Source organism: Odocoileus virginianus, chromosome 22 (genome assembly GCF_023699985.2).
Source record: "Odocoileus virginianus isolate 20LAN1187 ecotype Illinois chromosome 22, Ovbor_1.2, whole genome shotgun sequence".
Taxonomy (NCBI): domain Eukaryota; kingdom Metazoa; phylum Chordata; class Mammalia; order Artiodactyla; family Cervidae; genus Odocoileus; species Odocoileus virginianus.
In genome coordinates this window covers 5158144-5181008 of record NC_069695.1, presented here as the reverse complement: position 1 = coordinate 5181008, position 22865 = coordinate 5158144, and the positions used below count along the sequence as shown (strand labels likewise).

At 42.7% G+C, this 22865-nt stretch overlaps 1 long non-coding RNA gene across 1 annotated transcript in view; it reads left to right on the top strand.

Annotated features, from left to right (window-relative positions):
* The window catches only part of LOC110148591 (uncharacterized), a 103500-nt gene that overhangs the window by 9831 nt on the left and 70804 nt on the right, over positions 1–22865 (top strand). The window contains exon 3 of the long non-coding RNA XR_011482667.1: positions 363–426. This is a non-coding gene — a long non-coding RNA (uncharacterized lncRNA). The remainder of the gene's footprint in view (positions 1–362; positions 427–22865) is intronic.

The following is a 22865-nucleotide window of genomic DNA, read 5'->3' as shown; positions in this document are numbered from 1 at the left end:
CATCTTTACTCTAGACACTCAGCTTTTCTGCTTATCCAATATCCATGCTTTCATTGACACTTTGCATTTCAGTTTTCCTTACCAAATAAGTACAAAGAGATTGTCTTTCTTACTTAGAACATTTCTATTAAAGAGTTGCAAGCATTGGAAGCATTTTTTTTTTTAAGATGTGTTCTTTTCAGTCTATCCTAACACTGTGTTCACAGATCACAAACATCAATTACTGATGTTTGCAGATTATATATCTTTGGGGGTTGTTTTTGTTAACATCCATTACCCGAGGGATTACCAGGCAGAAAGAAAATTATTACATGCTAACTATCCAAAACCACATTAAATATTCCCTTTTGAATCTATTACAGGCTTTATTTAAAAATACTCTACTCATGACTAACTCCTACCAGTGCGAATGAGAACGTTTAGCATGTGAGTAACTACCCAATTAAATTATCCAGCCTTCTTGATTGTGCTTTCGTCCTGCGATGCACCTCCCTAAGTTTCAGTTTTCTTTTATCATCCTGAATTTCTGAGTTCCTCTTTTGACCTCTTGTTGGCTGCTCCCAGAGCATCTTAGCTCTGACCACTGGGATGTCCTGGGTTGCCCCTCCAGGGACCACAACGCTGCTAACTGCTTGGCTGCTCCAGCGCTGTATTTCCACACACCCACCCACCTCCCAGGGGGATTCTCTCTACACGTTTATATTTACCTTTTCCTTATGACTCAGAGGGTAAAGAATCTGCCTGCAGTGCAGGAGATCTGGGTTCAACCCCTGAGTTGAGAAGATCCCCTGGAGAAGGAAATGGCAACCCACTCCAGTATTCTTGCTTGGAAAATCCCATGAATAGAGGAGCCTGGCGGGCTACAGTGCATGGGGTCTCAAGAGTCAGACACAGCTTAGCGACTAAACCACCACCACCATGGTAGGGATGCCATAATGATAAACTGCAAATATGAAAACTGAAGGGACTTCCCTAGTGGTCCAGTGGTTAAGAATCTGCCTGCCATTGCAGCAGACTCAGTTTCCTTCCCAGGTAGCACTAGTGGTAAAGAACCTGCCTGCCAGTGTAGGAGACATAAGAGACGCAGGTTCGATTCCTGAGTTGGGAAGATCCCCTGGAGGAGGGCATGGCAACCCACTCCAGTGTTCTTGCCTGGAGAATCCCATGGACAGAGGAGCCTGGCTAGCAATGGTCCAGAGGGCTGCAAAGAGTTGGACATGCCTGAAACAACTTAGCATGTATGCACGTGTGGTAGGGGTGCACCACATGTTACTATTTTGGGGATGAAGCAAAGACATTTTTCTTTCCAGCCACCCTTGTAAACTAGGGTAGACTGCTGGTCGTCTACCCAATATTTAGTATTCAATCTGTTCATCCTCCAGTATAGAGAGGAAGAGAGGGAATTACATTCCCCAACCTCCCTTGTGAATGCAGTGGTCAAGGAGCTGTGAATGAAAGTGAGAACACATAAGCTGGCCCCTAACATTCGGAGGGACGGGCGCAAAAACACACGTGGAGGTTCACATGCCAGGTGTCTAAATATTTTAAAATTATAATCTAAGTTACCAAGCTCTTATATAAAATAGCTTCCAAAAAAAATAAAATAAAATAAAATAGCTTCCATACTGCTTCCTTGATCAGTGAACCTTCATAACATCTGGAAGGCTTGAGATAATTGGCTTCTTTAGAGATCCAAGCCATGGGGGGTCAGTCCAGGTGGTCTGCTTTCTCTCTTTCTACCCTCGGCTCCAACCCCCAGAGAAAGGGGACCGAAGCACACGCATGTGGACGTTCCAATCTTCGCATCCAAGCTCTCCGCACCTCCCTGCCTTCCCACCTCCTGTGTTCAGGTCTCTGGGTATAGAGACCAGTTGTATATTCTGCCTCCAGGAGGACAGCCTCATGGAAGAGGCCTAGAAGTATGATCAGGGCCTTTTGAGATGGAATTCCAGAGCTCTTAGAGCATTGTCTAGAAAGAGTGGGTGGTTTCTTGGTGAGCACTTTCCTTTGGCCTAGTGGGTTAGAGAATTCTTGATGCAGAGAGCACAGTTAGAGAGGGGTCAGAGCAGACCCTGTAAAGCCTGGGCCCGAGACTAATTCTATCACTTGGGGCTTCTTAACTCAGCATTCAGAAAACTAAGATCATGGCATAGAATCCCATCACTTCATGGAAGATAGATGGGGAAACAATGGAAACAGTGACAGACTTTATTTTTGGGGGCTCCAAAATCACTGCAGATGGTGACTGCAGCCATGAAATTAAAAGACGCTTACTCCTTGGAAGAAAAGCTATGACCAACCTAGAAAGCATAGTAAAAAGCAGAGACATTACTTTGATGACAAAGGTCCCTCTAGTCAAAGCTATGGTTTTTCCAGTAGTCACGTATGGTTGTGAGAGTTGGACCATAAAGAAAGATGAGCGCTGAAGAATTGATGCTTTTGAACTGTGGTTTTGGAGAAGACTCTTGAGAGTTCCTTGGACTACAAGGAGATCCAACTAGTCCATCCTAAAGGAGATCAGTCCTGGGTGTTCATTGGAAGGACTGATGTTGAAGCTGAAGCTCCAATACTTTAGCCACCTGATGCAAAGAACTGACTCATTGGAAAAGACTCTGATGCTGGGAAAGATTGAAGGCGGGAGGAGAAGGGGATGAGAGAGGATGAGATGGTTGGATGGCATCACCGACTCCATGGAGATGAGTTTGAGTAAGCTCCAGAAGTTGGTGATGGACAGGGAGGCCTGGAGTGCTGCAGTCCATGGGGTTGCAAAGGGTCAGACACGACTGAGCGACTGAACTGAACCTTATCAGTAGCGTTGAAAGAGTCAGCTGCTTCTAACAACTATTCTGCTAAAAGCTTGACATCAGTTATTTATTCCTCTAATTGCATGATGCTACAGCTCCATCACATCTATGTTTCTCTACTCAGAGCTCTCCCTTGTTGGCCTGGCCAGCTGCCTCTGTATTTTGCCCTCTGCAGTGTATTCTGTTCACTACAGAAGTGATAAAAATGGGCATCTGATATTGTTTTTATTTTTGACAAGAAAAGTGGCTTTCAGACTGAGTTTGAGATGGAAATGGATTTCTCATTTCAGGGGGAAAAAAAAAACATCAACATAGCCCGCTTGTGTTTATTAAACATTCTTCTTAACTTTAGCAGCTTGACCTATCCTTCTTTCAGTGTTTTCCTACCATTTCCATGTGGATGAGGTCAGAGTCTAGGATGGTCACTCCCATCCTTCCTTAGCCCCATCTCAGATGAGCAGCCCTGCAGAAAGCATGAGCTTCTGGTCCCAGGGCAGGTGGATCGCTCTACAAGAGGAAATGTGGGGCCGTTAAACGCTCAGTCATACCTTGAGCCCTGAGTGGTACCAGAGACCCAAAGTGGTGCCCACAGGAGTGTGGTAGGTAGTTAGAATTTAGGGCAAATGAGCTGGGAAGGGGAGGACTGGATGACTGGATGTGATTGAGAGGAAAGTGGGGGAGAGATGGAAAAGAGAAGGAAAGGAAGGAGAGAGGGAAGAAGAGAGGGAGGGGAGGAGGGTAACCGAGGAAGGGAGGGAGGGAGGTGGGTAGGGGAGGGGAAGAAAAGAGGGGGCGGAGAGCCAGGACAGGGTTCCAGGAATCATCCCCATGGCCTCTGGGGTTGTTTAACTTCATCTCCTGGCTTAACCTTTCTCCAGACATCAAACAGATCACATCAGCGTAAGTCATCTCTCTTCTTCTTTGAAAGATGATGATCGATAACAACTTTGTGAATCGTGGTGATGGAGTTAAGTGAGAGCAATCTGTGATTGACTAGAGTTCAGATAATAGACACCTATTCACCCAATTTTTTGAGAAAAAGCAAAGGTCAAGTTTTCGTTCTAATAATAATACAGTATCTCATGAACTTATGGAGAAGACTTTGAGGTTACCAGTTCAACTATGGCCTGCCTTTTTTCAACTTGTCAAATGGAAAGATGTCTATAGAGTCTTTTATGACTTGGATGAAGCCTTTCCCATGGACTTAATTGCTGGGGCTCTTTCATCAAGCTTCTTGCTGATATTCCTTGGAATATTCCCACCTGTTTTGAGGTCAGTCTGGCTCATCCATTACCCGTCAGGGATGCTGTTGAAAACAGGGCCACATTCGGCATTGTGGCAACCACTCTAAGGCAGCTGGAGATTTATGATCTGCCTCTGATTCTATTGTCTCAGGCCAGGCTAGTCCAGGCCTTTGACTCATTCACTATACATCTTGATAGTTTAATTGTATTTAAAAGTTTTCCTCCATCCCTGGTGGAGTCTAATTCCAAACAATGGAGAAGGGAACCATGAGGCCCGGAACAGACGCATCTACTATGGATCCTCCCAAGCAATTGGAACTCTGAGTGAACATGGAGCAAATTTCAGGAACAGATGAAACATGTGTGTGTATGTATGCGCATGCACATGCACATACATACACACACACACACACACACACACACTCCCTCCTCTTGTGTCTGTCTCTCTTTCTCTCTGTGTCACTTTCTCATCTCATACTTTGCCCAGATTTTAAAATAAATTCTGTTTTTTCCTTACTTCTTTCACACAACTTGAATCCTCAGATGCTATGAACTTATATTTCTCATTCTATTATCTACCAAGTCACTGATGTCAATAAGAATGTTGGTGTTTCATTGGGATTAACTCCTTAAATATATGCCACATAATTAATACAATCTTCCTATGAGTTAGACTTGGCGTCTTCCCAAAATGCTGCACATTCCTATGTTCTCAATGAAAAGAGATGGGCTGATCTTTTAAGCAAGGGTACGAAACGGCTTTTTAGTGTCTTCTATTTATCTTAGAGGACTGAGATTCAGTTATCCCTTACAAAATAGATACTTACAGTATTTTTTGTAAAATTGAGGTCCAGTTGATTTACAACGTTGTGTTAGTTTCAGATGTACAGCAAAGTGATTCATGTACAGGTTCCTCTGTCCATAGGATTTCCCAGGCAAGAATACTGGAATGGGTTGCTGTTTCCATAGGGCGTCTTCCTGACCCAGGGATCGAAACCATTGTCTCTTGCATTACAGGGGGGATTTTTTTAACCACTGAGCCACCAGGAAAGTCTCTCTCTATATTTTCTTTTTTGGATCTTCTTTTTCCATTATAGGTTAGTGCAGGATATTGAGTATAGTTCCTGTGCTAGATAGTAGTCTTCGTTGTTTATCTGTTTATGTGCGATAATGTGTGTCTGTTCATCCCACACTCCTCTAATTTATCCCTCTCTTCCCCCTTCGCCTTTGGTAAGCATAAGTTTGTGCTCTATGTCTGTGAGTCACTTCCATTCTAAGTTCAAACTCAGTTTTCAAGTCATTTCTTCGCCAGTGTAGCCATGCAAGGCTCTACCTGCTTTGTACAGAACCCGCATCACTTGTGTCTGAGCAGGCCGGGTGGAGGACTGCGCCCGTGTTAGACCCTCCGTATGTTTTGTTTCGATGTAGCTCCTCAAGAACGCGTTCCATCCGGGTGATGGTCTGCTGGCTGTTGACTCGGTCTCAGCTTCCCCCACTGACAGCCTGTCTCAACACTGTCAATACCCCTTCGCTGTTGACGGTGAGCAGGCGTGATGGCAGGCTGCTCTTGTCTGCTCACTTAATGACTTTGCTGATGACATGCAGGTGTGCACTGGTGTTGTACCTAGCCTTGAAGCTTCCGTGTTCTCCTGGGTAGAAGGAGGGCTGGCTCCATTAGCTTCTAGCCCTGTGAGAATATAGAAAACTGTTCTGGGCAGTTGCCAGCTCGAGATGAGCCATGTATGGTCATTATGAATCCCCGACATATAATTTTCAAGCTAGCATTATGAAAATGTTAGGTCACTTCATCTAACAGACTGAAATGCATCGAGAGTGTGCTTTCACTTGGAGGCATTTGAGGAAGCTATTCTACACCTGACACATGACAAGTATAACATTGTTCAGCCTTTAAAGCAAGGTATCTGAACATGATTCCAAACATTCAGTAATACATTGGCTTCAGTTTTACTCATCCTTCTAGAGCGAGAGAGACAATAAACCTGAGGGTTTATGCATATGAGCCCTACAAATAAGCTGTCCTGATTTCAAACCTAGCTTCGAGCAAGGTCCTTAACTTCCCTGTGACTCAGTTCCCTCATATATACCATTGGAACACTTAATATTACCTCCCTTTGAGAGCTAACATTAAAATCAAACCATGTCTGGCACATAGTAAGTGTTCAGTAATGGTGAGCTGTTATTAATGGGGATGAAAGCAAAAAGGAGGTGAAATCATTTTTCTTTAGACTAGAGAAAGGGTCTGAGACTGACCTGGGAATTCAAAACAGGCCTTGAGCTCACCTCTTCACAGCTGCATCCAACAGATAATATCCCCCGACAGTGCCAGCTATCGGTGGTGATTGAGTGATTGATCCTTTATAGCCACTTGCTTGTTTATGCTGCTGCTCACCACTTTTAGGGACCCCTTTCCCCTGGAGTTGTTTCTTCTTGTTCCTAACTGTCATCTTGGGTGTCTAGTGCTGACATTGCTGCTCAAGTCTTGCACTGATTGTGCAGACTGTGCGTCTGTCAACACAAAGCTTGATGTTGCCTCTGATGCATCAGTTACCAATTGCTCCAGAATGATAGGTGATGAAGGGACATTGGTGAATATATTAAATGCTATTTCGTTAACTGAGCCTACAGGACTATGCACACTTAAATATGACTAGACTTAACTTGTCCAACCATCAGATATTTATCATATGTCTATTATATGCAGGTTGAAAAGATTGTGGGGTTGGGGGGAGACAGAAGGATGACCAAAGATAGGAAATAGACATTTTTCAGGCCCTTGGGTGTTCTGGGCACAGTGCTAGACCCTTCAAATGAATTGTTTTATTCAATTCTTCTTCCATTTTACAAATGAAGAAGTTGAATCTTGGAGAAGTTGTGCCAGAAATAATCAAACCTAGCATGGCTGACTATAGAATTGACCAAGAACAACTTCAAAATATAAGATTGGTGAGCAATCATCCAGACAGAAAATCATTAAGGAAACATTAACCTTAAGTGATATGTTAGACCAGATGGATTGATGCTTTTGAACTGTGGTGTTGGAGAAGACTCTTGGAGAGTCCCTTGGACTGCAAGGAGATCCAACCAGTTCATCCTAAAGGAGATCAGTCCGGTGTTCACTGGAAGGACTGATGTTGAAGCTGAAACTCCAATACCTTGGCCACCTCATGCAAAGAGCTGACTCACTGAAAAAGACCCTGATGCTGGGAAAGATTGAGGGCAGGGGGAGAAGGGGACGACAGAGGATGAGATGGTTGGATGGCATCACCGACTCAATGGACATGGGTTTGGGTGGACTCTGGGAGTGGGTGATGGACAGGGAGGCCTGGCGTGCTGCAGTTCATGGGGGCACAAAGAGTCGGACACGACTGAGTGGCTGAACTGAACTGAACTGAGACCAGATGGACTAAACAGATAAATATAGAATATTGCATTCAAAAGCAACAGAACACATATTCTTCTCAAATGCACATAGAACATTTTGCATGATAAATCATATGTTAGGCCACAAGACAATTCTTAATAAATTTAAGAGGATTAAAATCATATCAAGGTTCTTTTCTGACCACAGTGGTATGAAACTAGAAGTTAATTACCTGAACAAAATTGCAAAGTCCACAAATTTCGGAGGTAAACAACATGCTACTAAATGTTTTAAAAGAGAAATAAAAAATATCTTGAGACAAAAATGAAAATATGACATGCCGAAACTTGTGGGATGCAGCAAAGGCAGTTCTAAGAGGGAAGTTCATAGCAACGAATGCCTTCCTCAAAAAGGAAGAAAGAAAAGAAAAGTCTCAAGTAAACAACCTAACTTCATACACCTCAAGAAACTAGAAAAAGAAGAAGAAACACAGCCTAAAGTTAATGTAAAAGGAAATAAGATAGAGTAAAAATAAAAGAAATAAAGATGAAAAAGCAAAAGCAACAAAAGCAAAAATCAACAAGTGGGACTGTAGCAAACCAGTCTCTGCACAGCAAAGGGAACCATCAAAGGAGAGGAAGTGGCCAGCAGGCACATGAAAAGGTGCTCAGCGTCACTAATCAGCAGGGAGATGCAAATTGAAACCACAATAAGATATAACCTTACGTCTGTTAGATGGCTATTATCGAAAAGACAAGAAATAGCGAGTATTGGCAAGGATATGAATAAACGGAAACCCTGGTGCACTGTTGGTGGGGGTGTAAATTGGTACAGTCACTATGCAGAACAGTATGAAGGTTCCTCAAAGAATTAAAAATAGAGCTACTATATGAACTACCCACTGTTTGATATTTATCCAAAGAAAACGAAAGCGCCAACTTGAAAAGATACGTGGACCGCCATTTTTAATTGCAGCATTATTTACTATAGTGACAATGTGGAAGTGTCCATGATGGATGGGTAGATAGAGATTGTTGCATATAAATATACAGTGGAATATTTCTCAGCCATAAAAAGATTGAAATCTTGACATTTACAACATGGATGGACCTCAAGGGCATTGTGCTAAGTGAAAAAAGTCAGAAAGACAAAACCATGTAATCTCTCTTACATGTGGGACCTAAAAAAGGAAAAGAGGCTCCTAGATACTGAGAACAGATTGGTAATTGCTGCAGGCAGCGGGTAAGGGATGGAAGAAATGAGTGAAGGGGGTCAAAAGGTGAAAAGAAAAAATCAAACAACAAATACGGTGTGTTTTTGTGTAATAAAAATAATGACAGATCTCACTGGTAGAAATTTATCTAGGAGATTCTTTCCTGAACAGATAATCAATGAAATGTACACAGAATATATTTGTGGGCATGTATTTATGTGTATATTCACACACATGTGTGTGTATCCATTACTGTGTTGTTATAGTACTGAAACACTGGGAATGATTTAAATGCATAAGTAAGCAAGGTAAGATTACACAATAGTATACTGCAGAGATATTTTAAATGATGTTTTATATATATGATGGTTTATATTTGATGTTTTATACATATATATAATATTTTATATATCTTTATATCTGTATCTATATATATTCATCAACAGGGAAAGATATCCAAGACATATTTTTGAGTGAAATGAAATGCCATGTTACAAAAAAGGGTGACTAGTATAGTCTCATTTCCATCAAATTATATGTATAAATATATCTTAATCCCTAAGATATTTCTTTCAAATATGAAAGAAATAATCATATGTATATATATGTATGTGCATATGTCTCACAGAATTGTTGAGTTGTAGTTCACATATCAGAGAGTTAATCATTGTAAGGTGTCTGACTCAGTGTTTCTAATATATTCACAGGATTGTACAATTGCCACTATTTGATTTTAGGACACTTTCTAAAAGAAACTGATCCCATTAATCCTGAAAGAAGCTCTGTGCCCATTAACAGCTGCTCCGCACCCTGCGAGTCTCAGCCTCTGGCAGCCATCAATCTATTTCCTATCTCTTAGGATTTGTCAATTCTGGACATTTCTTGTGAAGGGACTCATAGAGCGTGACTAACTTCTCTCTTAGTTTAATGTTTTCAAGTTTTCTCTATGCTGTATCATGGATCAATACCTCATTCCTTTCTATGGCTGAGTAACGTTCCATAATATGTATTTACCACATTTGGTTTATCCGTTCATCAGTTGGGCATTTGGGTTGTTTGCAGTTTGAGGCTATTGTGAACAATGGTGCTATGAATATTCAGGTACGACGTGTGGTGTGGACATATGTTTTCCATTCTCTTGAGTATATAGTTGGGAGTGTAGATGTTGAATCAAATGGTAACTCTATGTTTAAGATTTTGAGACTCTTCCAGTCTATTTTCCAAAGTGGCTGCACCATTTTATCTTCCCCACCAACAATGAACGAGAGTTCCAATTTTTCCACATCCTCTGTAGCTGTTATTGTGCGCCTTTTTGATTATGGTCACCTTAGTGAATGTGAAGTGGTTACATATAAATTTTTTTAATCAACACAAATCCAAGTCCAAGCCTCTGTCCTTCTGTGTTTGGGATGAAATTCAAACTCTTTAATTCTTGGGGCCACAGAGTTGTGTCAAGAGGAAAAGAATGAGAGAATTTGGATTAGGGTTGCAATGACCAGGAGAGAATACTGAAGAAATGTTAGAGTGAACCAGAACCAGAAAGGGTCTCTTTTGATTCTAGGTCAAAATACCCCAAATCAGTTTGCTCCGTGATCAAATTGCTGAACTTAAGATATTTAGCAAAAATATTTCATTTAACTCATTTATAGCAGCTCACGGAGAAGGCAATGGCACCCCACTCCAGTACTCTTGCCTGGAAAATCCCATGGACCGAGGAGCCTGGTGGGCTGCAGTCCATGGGGTTGAGAAGAGTCGAACATGACTGAGCGACTTCACTTTCACTTTTTACTTTTACGCATTGGATAAGGAAACGGAAACCCACTCCAGTGTTCTTGCCTGGAGAATCCCAGGGATGGAGTCGCACAGAGTCGGACACGACTGAAGTGACTTAGCAGCAGCAGTAGCAGTTCATGTTGAATGGGATGGTTTTAACAGATTCTGTTAAATTTCAGTTGTCATTCCATCTTCATAGCAGTAGTTCAAGGAATATTCTAAGTGTAGATTGCTAATAGACATAGGGTGGTTTAATGTTCTTGTGAATTATTTTGTATTCATAAAATATATTTATTAGGAACCAAATTTCTGTATTTCAAATATATAGTCATTCAGTTAGCATGGACTCCTTTGCGTGAAGGCAAGCTCAGTCATTCAGTTATGTCCGACTCCTTGTGACCCTATGGACTGCAACCCACCAAGCTCCTTTGTCCATGGAATTTTCCAGGCAGGAATATTGGAGTGGGCGCTCATTTCCTTCTCCAGGGGATCTTCCTGACTCAGGCATTGAACCTGCATCTCCTGTGTTGGCAGATGTATTCTTTACCACTGCGCCACCTGGGAAATCCATTGACTCCTTTAGGATCTTCAAAAAATATGTTTTTACTGTGCCAACACTTTTGCCTTTTTTTAGGTTTCTTTTGTCAACTTTTCAAACAATATGCTCCAATGCCTTTTTAGTTTATTTTTTAATTTTTAAAGTTTGGATTTTGTTTGTTTTACACATTGTTTAACACTTTTTGGATTTTAAAGCAATTTACTTTTAATCTTTTTTCTGTTAATTCTACAATCATTAATGTGTATCAAAATTTGAAATAATATTATATGAATCTTTATAGTAAAAGGAGCTTCAATTCCTTTGAACAGATTCAATTTCTTTCAAGTCGTATTTCCTTATATATTCTTAGTAAGTCATTGTATCCCAACTATTCCTTATTAGAGACCATTTTTTTTTTTGCATTTTATAAAATTCAAGAAAATCACAGGATTTGGTGGAATTTTTAAAAAATGTTTTATTTTTATTCATTTATTTGGCTGCCCCAGGACTTAGCCGAGGCCAGCAGCATCTTTAGTTGCAGAATGCAGGATCTGGTTCCCAGACTGGGGCTTGAATCGGGCCCCCTTCACTGAGAGCCCAGACTCTCAGCCACTGGACCACCAGGAAAGTCCCTGGTGGGATTTTGTTCTTTAAGCTTTAGGTTTAATTTGGCTTATTTTGGATTGAGTTTAAGTTCAGCATAATAATTTTACCAAGTGATTTTACCATAGATTTGTCAGACACCTTAGCAAATTTCAGACACAGGCCATTCCTCAAATGCTTGAAATATATGCAAAATATCCACTTTCTTAATCAGATTTATGTAACCATAAATTTTAAAAGGCACAAAAGGCAATGTGCCACGCATTACTTTGTAAAATAACTTGACTCCTGAACACCTCAAATTTGTTGTTCTTTAGTTGCTAAGTCCAGCTGTTTGCAACCCTGTGGCCTGTAGCCTGCTAGGCTCCTCTGTCCATGGGATTTTCCAGGCAAGAAGACTGGAGTGGGTTGCCATGTCCTCCTCCAGGGGATAGACCTCACCCAGGGATCAAACCTGCAATCTCCTGCATTGCAGGTGGATTCTTTACCACTGAGCCACCTAGGAAGCCTCAATACTTCAAATAGTTAAGAGTTAATGATTAAGTGTCTACCCTATGAATTGCCCCCAGTCTATTAAGAAAAATAGTAAACATTTTTGAAGAAAATTACAACTTGATGTATGGTACTGTAGGGGATTCCCGGGCTGTAAAGGGTCTGCCAGCAATTCAGGAGATACAGGAGACATGGGTTGGATTCTTGTGTCAGGAAGTTCTCCTGGAGGAGGGCATGGCAACCCACTCCAGTATTCTTGCCTGGAGAATCCCATGGACAGAGGAGCCTGGTGAGCTACAGTCTATAGGGGTCACAAAGAGTCGGACACGACTAAGCACGCATGCATGCATCTCCTAATTTAGCACATCTTTCTTTGGGATCTATTCTCCCCAGATTCTCTTCCTGACTTTTCACTTTTGTTTCCTTATACATCTTTTTGGCCCTTTCTCTGCGTTGTTTTCTTTCTTCCAAATCTAGAACTAGCTATGTTTTTCCAGCTCTGACCTCAGCACAAACATCTGACTTGGGGTCTGCCGAAATCAGAATGTTTCAGAGCCTGTCTGAACAAATGAAATCCCCTATGCTTCTAACTTAGAGGAAGATGACACTCATATAAAGAAATAACAGCACTTCACGGGTTATTTCAAAACCTAAAATATAATAAATCTGTAATTCTGCGCTTCAAATTGATGGTATCCACATCTCATCCAAGGTAGCTGATGTGTTTGGCTTGAGTTCCTGGCAACTGCCAGACTGAATCTTTGATATCCAGGTTATTTCTGGTTGATTCAGGAGTCTTATATCTTTTCAGAGACTGCAGGAAAGCTTTCAATCATTCCGTAAGAGTGCAAGTGGCCAGGCTTAGGGACAGAAAGGTTGGGAGTATCAGCTTTCAGCCTTTTTCCTTATGAAGAATGTAGAAAATCAACAAACCTTACAGCATCAATTTTCCCCCAGATTTCTTACCCTGAGTGAGACTTCAGTGACCAGAACCCTGCCGTACCATCAACACTCATGACATTCCAACTGTAGGGCTCGGTCCTAAGAGAAGAGCCAGCAGCTGGGAATGTGTGAAGTACCTGGAATTTTGCCTCCGCATCAGCACTGTGCCTCTTGTCTAGGTGGTTGCTGTCCTCTGGAATTGGGCAGTGTGCAACCTACACAACCATACATAGCAGCTGTCCTCCGCCTGCAGTTTCTGTGCCCCAGATGCTCTCTGAGCATCTTCCACTGACTTCCTCGGCCCTCCTCTTGCTTCCTGGTGGCCCAGACCCTGTCTTAGGGAACTTCCCGTGGCTTCTTAGCCCTCTGGGCAGGGATCTGAAATCAACTCTTTGTGTGATCCTTAACCCTGTCTTGTTTCATACACCCTTATCTGTCCTTTAGCTGTTGGCTTTATAAAAGGTTGAGCTATCATGAAAAATCAATTTCTCTGAAGTGGGAAATTCCTGCTGCTGACATTTTATTTATTATATATTTATTTGTTATTTGTTATATATGTATGTGTGTATATATATATACACATGTATATATGTGTGTGTGTGTGTGTATATATATGTATATCCATTGTGTGTGGTCTGGGTCTTTTTTTTTTTTAATTTGGACTTGTTGAGTCTCAGTTACAGCATGAGGGATCTTTACTTACAGCATGTGAACTCTTAGTTGGGGAATGCAGGATCTAGTTCCCTGACCAAGAATCGATCCCAGGCCCTCTGCATTGGGAATATGGAATCTCAACCACTGAGCCACCAGGGAAGTCCCTGGCCTGGCTCTTGCTAAGAATTCAGTAACAGTTGTTATTTTTATTTTATTGATTCTCAAATTATAAATTTTTACTGCTTACTGCCTTACTAATGACTTTAAACAGAAAATTTTAGAGTAACCTATTTTAACTAAAGAAATTATTCTCTAAGTGTAGAAATCCCAGTGTCAAAGAAATTAGTGTTGCGGGAAATTTTTAACATAAGGATGATATTAAAAGAACTGCTTAAGCTAAAACAATCACATCTATTTGGTCAGTTACAGTATCAGGAATTCCATTATCAGGCAGTCGGTTCTTTTAAGAGTGGGAAGCTTATGCAATGCAGTCATTCTTAAACTGGAGGAAGCATCAGGATGAATCCTGAGCTGCACCCCTAAGTTTTTGCTGAAGGGCATTTGAGATGGGGAGAGAATTTGCATTTCTAACACTTTCCCAGGGGACATTGATGGTACTGGTCTGGGGGCCGCTTTGAGGACCTCAGGCCGGGGAAATAATAGTGAGTCAGGCAGAAGAGTTATGGTTTCGCTGGTCTTGGACTCCCGAACATGTGAGATCTTGAGCAAGTTTCTTAAATGTCCTGGCCTGGGTCTTCTCACCTGTAAAACAGGGGGGTGGCCTGGATAGTCTCTAAAGTTTCCCTCCAGCTCAAATGCCTTTCGAGCCGAATTCTAAGCTGATCACATCAGATGCCTGATGTCTCTCCAAAAGGGAGTGGGGACCAGTCATGGCCTCGCTGGGGGTCGGCTTTCTCTCTTTGCAGGGACCCCTGCTTCATCCTCAGGCACAGCTCCCACTTTTTGGTTCAGAGGAGACATTTCTCAAACCCTCAGACTGAATGGGTCCTGGGAGCACAGAGACAAGAACTCAGGAGCACTAGATGCCTCACTGCCAGCTTCTCAGCTCGCCCTGCTCACGAGTCCTGTCCTGTCCCTTCTTTACGGCAGAAGCAGTGCCCCCCGACCTGAAGGAAGGGTGGGGACCCCCCCCCCCCCAAGCACATTGCTTGCAAAATAGAAAAGATGCAGAGCCTGGAATCTTCCCTCCTGAGAGTGATGTGGCCACTATGCTTTGTCCAGCTGATTCACATATTCCTGTGCAGATTGAACTTGAGAATCTTTGCTTTATTCCAGGAACTTTGTTTATCTGCTCCGAAATAGAACCAGGTTTTCAGGGGACCTGAAGCTTACAGAAAGTTGGGAGCACCTTCTTTTAGAAAAATAATACAAAGTACGAATATCATGTAGGTTATAGGATCTTAGAAGGAATTGCTACAAGTGAGAGACCTTGAAGTTTAAGTTTTATCTACTTGGCTGTAAATCCTCCCTTTTGAGGATGCTATTGCTTTGTCCAGCTGATTCAAATATTCTCATATAGATTGATTTTGAGAATCTTTTGGTTTATTGAAGAAATTTTGTTCATCTACCCGGCACCGGGACCAGGTTTTAGGGGACCTGAAACTTACAGAAAGTTGCGAGCACCTTCTTTGAGAAAAATAACCCAAAGTGCAAACATAATGTAGGTTATAGGACCTTAGAAGGAATTGCTCCAAGTGAGAGACCCGAAGTTTTCAGCTTCGTCTGCTCTGCTGCCTCCACCCGCTCATTCATTTTCCTTCACTGTGTCCAAGCACTTACTGGGCGTCTACTCGGCGCCAGGCTGTGATGTTGCTGCAGAACCCTTGGTCCTTCTCAGCAGTGAGGAGCGTGGGAATGAGAAAGACAGTTCAGGGGCACTGGCAGCGAACTCAGTGGGCAGACTGCAACAAAGTGAGGACATCTGGGATGTGAAAGGGGGAAGGAAACGGAAAACAACAAGAATGGGTGTGGATCAGATAAGAGATCAGTTTGGTTCAGTTCAGTCGCTCAGTCGTGTCCCACTCTTTGCGAGCCCATGGACTGCAGCACGCCAGGCCTCCCTGTCCATCACCAACTCCCGGAGTTTACTCAAACCCATGTCCATCGAGTCAGTGATGCCATCCAACCATCTCCTCCTCTGTCGTCCCCTTCTCCTCCTGTATTCAATCTTTCCCAGCATCAGGGTCTTTTCCAGTGAGTTAGGTCTTTGTATCAGGTGGCCAAAGTATTGGAGATTCAGCTTCAGCATCAGTCCTTCCAATGAACACCCAGGACTGATCTCCTTTAGGATGGACTGGTTGGATCTCCTTGCAGTCCAAGGGACTCTCAAGAGTCTTCTTCCACACCACAGTTCAAAAGCATCAATTCTTCGGTGCTCAGCTTTATAGTCCAATTCTCACATCCACACATGACTACTGGAAAAACCATAGCTTTGACTAGACAGACCTTTGTTGGCAAAGTCATGTCTCTGCTTTTTAATATGCTGTCTAGGTTGGTCATAACTTTCCTTCCAAGGAGCAAGCATCTTTTAATTTTATGGCTGCAGTCACCATCTACAGTGATTTTGGAGCCCCCCAAAATAAAGTCTGTCACTGTTTCTACTGTTTCCCCATCTATTTGCCATGAAGTGATGGGACCAGATGCCATGATCTTAGTTTTCTGAATGTTGAGTTTTAAGCCAACTTTTTCACTCTCCTCTTTCACTTTTATCAAGAGGCTCTTTAGTTCTTCTTCACTTTCTGAAGATAAGAGTATAGCGTTGGATAATGTTTTCAGTTTTGCCTGTAATCTATATCAGGAAATAATTTTTGCACCATTAAGGCACAGCCCACAACCTGCATGTAAGTAACTGAAACAGTCTTCCATGGAATGGTATTTACTTCTTGTGACATACTCTGATGCTTTTTTTTCCATTTCTATTCCTTTATATTATATGCTACTTTTTTTTTTAATTTGAAGTGATGCTGGTTGAGACCAACTGAACTGACTTTGCCTCCCATTTGTAACAAGTACAGGATGGAGAGTATCTGGGCACGGGGTGGATTGCCTGTTATCGCAGGGTCCAAGAGGAGAGGGCGATAGGAATGAGAACAGGACAACTCGCCCCACAGATTGGAAGCTAGAGGGCCAAGGGGAGAAGGAACGATAGAAAAACCAGGTATGGATAGCATTGTATTGGCTTTTTGCCTTTCATGACCTATTTTGGAACTGTGACAAAAAATGCCAAAATTCAGATCAGAACCAAAGATGTGAGCAAGAGGAGGTGGGAGAAAGGTTAAATGCAAAGAAGCAATATGTAGACAGTCGGATATCCTCTGCCTGGGGACTGAGTAAATAAACACATGGGTGGTTTTGGTGGTTTAGTTGCTAAGTTGTGTCCGACTCTTGCGACTCCATAGACTGTAGCCCGACTCTTGCAACTCCATAGACTGTAGCTCGCCAGGCTCCTCTGTCCATGGGATTTTCCAAGTAAGATAACTGGAGTGGGTTGTCATTTCCTATTGCAGTGGATCTTCCCCACACAGGGACTGAACCTGTGTCTCTTGTCTCCTTCATTGGCAGCCAGATTCTTCACCACTGCGCCACCTGGGAAGCCCAAAGCCCCTATACCTTTTCTCAACTTTAGACTTTTGAGCAATATGAATGCATTACCCCCTGAAAAATTTAAGCTGAATTGTAACTGGACATTATTTTCTCTATGAATTATTTAAAAATAAACCTCTTTATGCCATGAAAAAAAAAGAAGTAACATGTGCCAGGAAATAACATTTTTTAGATGACTTTTGGCAGGGTTAGGGATAAATGAGGGAAGGAAAAATTATTGTTTCTTAAAAAGAAGACTGAAACATAAGAGATGTGGCAGAAATCACGGAGTAGAGAGTGTGGAAGAGAAGGAGCACAGTCAGAGAGAATGGATGTGGCTGCAGGAAAGCACTGGTTCTCAAGCCAGAGTTCTGCCAACCATGGATGATGGAGGTAAGGAGAACACAGATGATGAGTCTTGTCTTTTACATAAACACGTGGGTGCGTTTATGCAGTGTAGCTAAGAGAAGAGAAAATGCATGAACCTGGAACGTCACAGCAGGAGGCCATCTGTTGTTAGGGTGCATGCAGATAAACAGCGAGAGGGAGTTTACAGAGGAGAAGAGAGACCTAACGCACAGGCACCGTCACATGCACACAGCATAGAAAATCTACAAATTAAAGGTAAGAATTAAGCAGAAGAAAACAAAAAAAACCAGAGAGCAAAGAAAAGCTGAGGGAAGACACCCTGTTCTTGCCCTTCTTTCTTTCTCTCTTCTTGAACTCTTTTCCTCTCCTCTTTCCCTGTGTTCACTATACACTCCTTCCTTCTTTCACTTTCTTTTTTAGAGCAGTTTTAGGTTCACAGCAAGATTGAGAGGAAAGTACAGAGTATGGGAACTCCTCCCCTGCCCCCCCACCTACACACACAGGCTCCCCCATTATGCACACCCCTACTAGAGTGGTACATCTGTGATAGTGAACCCACATTGTCACATCAGGATCACTCTAAGTCCATCGTTTACATGAGGATCCACTCTTGTTGTACATCCTATGGGTTTGGAGAAAGGTGTAACGACATGTCTCCACCTTTATCATATCATGCAGGGTGGTTTCACTGTCTGAAAAAATCATCTGTGTTCTACCTTATTTTGGGCTCCCCTGGTGGCTCAGCTGGTAAAGACTCCGCCTGCGATGCAGGAGACCTGGGTTAGATCCCTGGGTTGGGAAGATCCCCTGGAGAAAGGAAAGGCCACCCACTCCAGTACTCTGGCCTGGAGAATTCCATGGACTGTATAGTCCATGGGGGTCTCAAAGAGTTGGACAGGACTGAGCGGCTTTCACTTCACTTCTGCTTATTTGTCTCTCCCCTTCCTCCATCCCTGGAAACCACTTATCTTTTTATCATCTCCATAGTTTTGCCTTTTCCAGAATGCCCCGGCGTTAGAATCAAACCATGTGTGGCGTTTTCAGATAGGCTCGTTTCACATTTAAAGTCCCTTTGAGTCTTTTCATGGCTTCTTGGCTCGTTTCTTTTTAGTGCTGAATAATATTCCCCTCTCTGGATGTTCCAGGGATTATTTACCCATTCACCTACTCTGGGAGATCTTGGTGGCTTCCTAGTTTGGGTAATGATGACTAAAGCTGCTGTCAGCTTCCATGGGCAGGTTCTTATGTGGACGTAAGTTGTCAGCTTCTGTGGATCAATACCAAGGAGCACAGGTACTAGATCATAAAGGAAGAGGATGTGGACTTTTGTGAGAAACTGCCAGACTGTCTTCCAGGTTGGCTGTACCATTTTGCACTCCCACTCTGGACCTTTGCCAGAATTTGCTGTTTTTAGTGTTCCATATTTTGGCCATTCTGACAGGTGTGAAGTTAGCATCTCATCCTTGGATTTACGTGTTCTTAGTGAACCCAGCTTAGCCCCAGTAATTACTGCTCTTTAAAATTATTCTCTTCAAATCAACTTTTAATAAATTCATGGCTGTGGTTTAGTTGCTAAGTGGTGTCTGACTCTTTTGCGGTCCCATAGTCTGTAGCCTGCCCGCCTCCTCTGTCCATGGGATTTCCCAGGCAAGAATACTGGAGTGGGTTGCCATTTCCTTCTCCAGCAGATCTTCCTGACCTGGGGATTGAAAACACATCCCTTGCATTGGCAGGCAGAGTCTTTACCCCTGAGCCACCAGGCAAGCCCATTAGATAGTGTTCAGTTCAGTTCAGTTCAGTTGCTCAGTCATGTCTGACTCTTTGCGACCCCATGAATCGCAGCGCACCAGACCTCCCTGTCCATCACAAATTCCCGGAGTTTGCTCAAACTCATGCCCTTCGAGTCGGTGATGCCATCCAGCCATCTCATCCTCTGTCATCCCCTTCTCCTCCTGCCCCCAATCCCTCCCAGCATCAGGGTCTTTTCCAGTGAGTCAACTCTTCGCATGAGGTGGCCCAAGTATTGGAGTTTCAGCTTCAGCATCAGTCCTTCCAATGAACACCCAGGACTGATCTCCTTTAGGATGGACTGGTTGGATCTCCTTGCAGTCCAAGGGACTCTCAAGAGTCTTTTCCAACACCACAGTTCAAAAGCATCAATTCTTCGGTGTTCAGCTTTCTTCACAGTCCAACTCTCACATCCATACATGACCACTGGAAAAACCATAGCCTTGACCAGATGGACCTTTGTTGGCAAAGTAATGTTTCTGCTTTTTAATATGGTATCTAGGTTGGTCATAACTTTCCTTCCAAGGAGTAAGCGTCTTTTAATTTCATGGCTGCAGTCACCATCTAAAGTGATTTAGGAACCCCCAAAAATAAAGTCTGACACTGTTTCCACTGTCTCCCCATCTATTTCCCATGAGGTGATGGGAACAGATGCCATGATCCTAGTTTTCTGAATGTTAAGCTTTAAGCCAACTTTTTCACTTTCCTCTTTCACTTTCATCAAGAGGCTTTTTAGTTCCTCTTCACTTTCTGCCATAAGGGTGGTGTCATCTGCATATCTGAGGTTACTGATATTTCTCCCGGCAATCTTAATTCCAGTTTGTGCTTCTTCCAGCCCAGCGTTTCTCATGATGTACTGTGCATATAAGTTAAATAAGCAGGGTGACAATATGCAGCGACGTACTCCTTTTCCTATTTGGAGCCAGTCTGTTGTTCCATGTCCAGTTCTAACTGTTGCTTCCTGACCTGCATACAGGTTTCTCAAGAGGCAGGTCAGGTGGTCTGGTATTCCCATCTCCTTCAGAATTTTCCACAGTTTATTGTGATCCACACAGTCGAAGGCTTTGGCGTAGTCAATAAAGCAGAAATAGATGTTTTTCTGGAACTCTCTTGCTTTTTTGATGATCCAGTGGATATTGGCAATTTGATCTCTGGTTCCTCTGCCTTTTCTAAAACCAGCTTGAACATCTGGAAGTTCTCAGTTCACATATTGCTGAAACCTGGCTTGGAGAATTTTGAGCATTACCTTACTAGCGTGTGAGATGAGTGCAATGTGTGGTAGTTTGAGCATTCTTTGGCATTGCCTTTCTTAGGGATTGGAATGGAAACAGACCTTTTCCAGTCCTGTGGCCACTGCTGAGTTTTCCAAATCTGCTGGCATATTGAGTGCAGCACTTTCACAGCATCATCTTTCAGGATTTGAAATAGCTCAACTGGAATTCCATCACCTCCACTAGCTTTGTTCCTAGTGATGCTTTTTAAGGCCCGCTTGACTTCACATTCCAGGATGTCTGGCTCTAGGTGAGTGATCACACCATTGTGATTATTTGGGTTGTGAAGATCTTTTTTGTACAGTTCTTCTATGTATTCTTGCCACCTCTTCTTAATATCTTCTGCTTCTGTTAGGTCCATACCATTTCTGTCCTTTACTGAGTCCATTTTTGCATGAAATGTTCCCTTGGTATCTCTGATTTTCTTTAAGAGATCTCTAGTCTTGCCCATTCTGTTGTTTTCCTCTATTTCTTTGCACTGATCACTGAGGAAGGCTTTCTTATCTCTCCTGCTATTCTTTGAAACTCTGCATTCAAATGGGAATATCTTTCCTTTTCTGCCTTGCTTTTCACTTCTCTTCGTTTCACAGCTATTTATAAGGCCTCCTCAGACAACCATTTTGCCTTTTTGCATTTCTTTTCCATGGGGATGATCTTGATCCCTGTCTCCTGTACAATGTCACAAACCTCCATCCATAGTTCATCAGGCTCTCTGTCTATCAGATCTAGTCCCTTAAATCTATTTCTCACTTCCACTGTATAGTCATAAGGGATTTGATTTAGGTCATACCTGAATGGTCTACTGGTTTTCCCTACTTTCTTCAGTTTAAATCTGAATTTGGCAATAAGGAGTTCATGATCTGAGCCACAGTCAGCTCCTGGTCTTGTTTTTGCTGACTGTATAGAGCTTCTCCAACTTTGGCTGCAAAGAATAGAATCAATCTGATTTCAGTGTTGACCATCTGGTGATGTCCATGTGTCGAGTCTTCTCTTGTGGTTGTTGGAAGAGGGTGTTTGCTATGACCAGTGTGTTCTCTTGGCAAAACTCTATTAGCCTTTGCCCTGCTTCATTCTGTACTCCAAGGCCAAATTTGCCAGTTACTCCAGGTGTTTCTTGACTTCCTACTTTTGCATTCCAGTCCCCTATAACGAAAAGGACATATTTTGGGGTGTTAGTTCTAGAAGGTCTTGAAGGTATTCATAGAACCGTTCAACTTCAGCTTTTTCAGCATTACTGGTTGGGGCATAGGCTTGGATTACTGTGATATTGAATGGTTTGCCTTGGAAATGAACAGAGATCATTCTGTCGTTTTTGAGATTGCATCCAAGTACTGCATTTCGGACTCTTTTGCTGACCATGATGGCTACTCCATTTCTTCTAAGGGATTCCTGCCCACAGTAGTAGATATAATGGTCATCTGAGTTAAATTCACCCATTCCAGTCCATTTTAGTTTGCTGATTCCTAGAATGTCAACATTCACTCTTGTCATCTCCTGTTTGACCACTTCCAATTTGCCTTGATTCATGGACCTAACATTCCAGGTTCCTATGCAATATTGCTCTTTACAGCATCGGACCTTGCTTCTATCACCAGTCCCATCCACAACTGGGTATTGTTTTTGCTTTGGCTCCATCCCTTCATTCTTTCTGGAGTTATTTCTCCACTGATCTCCAGTAGTATACTGGGCACCTACCGACCTGGGGAGTTCCTCTTTCAGTATCCTATCATTTTGCCTTTTCATACTGCTCATGGGGATCTCAAGGCAAGAATACTGAAGTGGTTTGCCATTCCCTTCTCCAGTGGACCACATTCTGTCAGACCTCTCCACCATGACCTGACCATCTTGGGTGGCCCCACACAGCATGGCTTAGTTTCATTGAGTTAGACAAGACTGTGGTCCTGTGATCAGATTGGCTAGTTTTCTGTGATTATGGTTTTAGTGTGTCTGCCCTCTGATGCCCTCTCGCAACAGCTACCATCTTACTTGGGTTTCTCTTACCTTGGACGTGGGGTATCTCTTCACGGCTGCTCCAGCAGTGACAATCAACATTAAACTCAGCAGTCTGACAGTTCCTGAAATGTGCCTTTTTCTTCTCCCTCTCCCATGTCCCCCTTCTTTCCCTGAAAGACAGGGCAGTATTTTCTTGTTTTGATTTGGTATCTCTCCTCCTCCTCCTCTTGGCTATT